The sequence below is a fragment of the Pteropus vampyrus genome, unplaced genomic scaffold (assembly GCF_000151845.1).
Source record: "Pteropus vampyrus isolate Shadow unplaced genomic scaffold, Pvam_2.0 Scaffold174, whole genome shotgun sequence".
Taxonomy (NCBI): domain Eukaryota; kingdom Metazoa; phylum Chordata; class Mammalia; order Chiroptera; family Pteropodidae; genus Pteropus; species Pteropus vampyrus.
The window spans coordinates 59307-62212 of NW_011888955.1; the positions used below are offsets into that span (position 1 = coordinate 59307).

The 2906-nt window shown below is 39.4% G+C and overlaps 1 long non-coding RNA gene across 1 annotated transcript in view; it reads right to left on the reverse strand.

Moving 5' to 3' along the window:
- Positions 1–1069: 1069 nt before the first annotated feature.
- The window catches only part of LOC111746081, a 15410-nt gene continuing 13573 nt past the window's right edge, over positions 1070–2906 (reverse strand). The window contains exon 3 of the long non-coding RNA XR_002782915.1: positions 1070–1082. This is a non-coding gene — a long non-coding RNA (uncharacterized LOC111746081). The remainder of the gene's footprint in view (positions 1083–2906) is intronic.

Genomic DNA, 2906 nt, shown 5'->3' on the forward strand with positions numbered 1-2906 from the left:
ATTTGTAATCTCGTGCATAAAAGTGGTGTTTTATCACGTTAAGCAGTTTCACCCTTATATCTAAATCTGGGGAAAATTTTTTGCAAACTCTGAGATGGCTTTGAAACTTCACACGTAACTATCAGCACCTCAGTTCCATTTCCTAGGTCTGAACATGTCGCTGAATGTGACTGAGATCACACGCGATTTAAAGATTTAGTCTCGAAAGGAGAAATTGTTTTACATTATAGAAATATAACTACATAGAGCGGCAGAAACTATGTTTAGAATATTACTGGAAATCTCGCTTTCATTGCATTAAAAATTCAAGAAAAATGGTAAAACAAAATTCAAGAGGTAATACAACTACCATTGATCAAATATAAATTATAGTGTTAAAACAAAAATATTTTAGGAAATGTAAAAATTCTTTCAAGTTTCAGATATAAATTTGCCATTAATTTTCTTTTTGGCACATTCCAAGTTCAACTGTCCACAGCATAAACCTGCCACCTTTTCATATGTGACCATAAAGGAAAAACAAAAAGAAATCATAACATATGACTTACAGTACGTTACAGACCTCTTGGTCAGCGACAGATGAGATCTAAGCTTTGACAGCTAACCACGCCTCTGAACCCCACTGGCCACCTTCGCCCCAGTTCTGTCCGGCTTCTGTGGCTGACAACGCGTTACAGACGATGGGGCCACTGGGACCCGTGCTGGGTGTGTCATTAAGAGACACACTACAGTCCCCAGAGTGCTCCCTTACGAAAGTTATAAACCATTCAATTTTAGAAAAAAAAAACTTTCCTTACAATGTTACAGAGCTTTAGGAAAAACATTCTTCCTTTAAATATTATTTTGAAACCTTTCTGGATAATTAAAGGGAATGTAAATACTCGGGGCTCGTCAATAATAAATATCATCTCTTCAAAAAACCATATTACTTTGAATATCCCACATATGAAAAATAGACTTGGTTATGTTTTTACTTTTAACCAACTCATCCGACGCATTCGAACTTGCCCTTCACCCCAGAAAGCCCGACGGCCAGTCCGAAAGCAGAAGCTGCCGGAAGCTGAGCCTGCCCGCCCGTGGACCTTGAACTTGGACGAGCGCCCCTTGCTGACAAGCAGGGTCACTCCTTGCTCCCCAGCCTTCCAAGGGCCCCTACACCCCACTTTCAGGTGGTTATGAATCTTCCACCGTTGTGAAAAGCGTCTCTTAAAAAAAGACAATTTATAACTGGGACTTTCTCGTGGGATCAAAAAGGAGGTTTATAATGAGAAAAGTCTCTTTTATGAAAAGGAAATTAAAATTACAGAAGTTGTAAAATATTTTAAGTCTAAGTGTCTACGGGAGGTTCTCTGTTGAAAACTTTTTCCTGAGACACTTTAGACTTAAAACAATGTAAAATATAATTCTTTCAACAAAAAAGGGAAGAAAATCATTTTAGATTTAAATTTGCTATTACCTTTTTTTTTATTGTGTGAGTCTGGGCTCCACGGCTGTTGAAATATTTTTGCTTACAGAAAACATAAATATTGGGGTGAAGCTGGTGCAGGGCGTATGTGGGCCCTTCATTTCTCTGGCACCAAGCGGGGTTGACAGCTGTCAAAACCACATAATCCTGAACTAGTTCAACACGCACAGCCTAACTGACCTCTGGTTAGAAAGGAGCTTCCTATTAACGTGTTAATCCATTGAAGAAAGTCACTAATCTTATAGTGCTTTCAGAGCCTTAAGGTGCCTGCTGAAATAACTAACTCGAAGCCCACTAAGTGTGTGTGATGCGAGGTGACACGCATCGAAAGCCTAGGGTACACTCGCAGGACACCCTGTATTCACAGCAAAGGCCTATTGCTTTGGGAAACTATTTCCACTATCCACAAGCATATTAAAACTGAAAAGCTTTTTCTAAATTTCAGAATCCAACTTGTGTTGGCGTCTAGACATGATTAATTTATTTTGGAGGAAATGAAAAAGACAGCTACTCTATTGTATACGAGAATCGCATTCAAATTTTATCCCGTAGTTTGAAAGGGCTTCTACCGACTTCAGCTAAGGAGAAGTCCGGGGTACGTGCACAACTCGGCAAGGAGCAAAATCACGTCCAGAGACGTCTTCCCACGGTGCCAAGCCACACAGCACACGGCGAGAGGCTTCGGTGTTACTGATTTAATTACAATATACAGGTCTGCTATTCAATAATTTCCCTATTCCTCAAGTTTTTAAATTCCATCAGACAGTCACATGCGTGATGACAAAAAGTGATTAAGCGTCCACAGTTTATTCCTTAAGAGCTGGTGGAAAGGAACACATTTTACACAGAAATGATTTTTACTCATTATTGAGATGGAATAGGAACCATTTCACCATGACTTCAGGAGGGCAACACTGTTCTTTCCATAATCGTTAGCAGGATAAAGAGGTTTTCCGTGTAGAAAAGCACTGCAAATAGGCTATGTTAGCCAGCGCCAGGCTTCTCTCTCAAACACCTGGTCTTAGTTATTTTGGGAAGTAAATGCTCCGAAGACACATATCGACTAGACTGACCCTTTCTACTGGAGATTCCCACTCACCTTTGCTTTATTATTAAGTTTATTATTTTCATTTCTTAGCTATCATGATTTCTATACACTCTTGTTGCATATAGTTTGTAAAAATCACACCAATTCTCTAGGCTTCCCTGTTATTATGCAGTTTACAACGTCACTTTGCTTGGATCTGGGCTGAACTGGTGACTGGTTTGTCCCACAGAAGGCAGTGGAAGTGACAGTATACGAACTTGGAGTCCAGGTCCCCTCCCCCCGCCTCTCTCTGTGTATATATATACAGATATAGATTAGATATAGATACAGAGATAGATAGATAGATAGATAGATAGATAGATAGATAGATAGATAGATAGATAGATAGATATA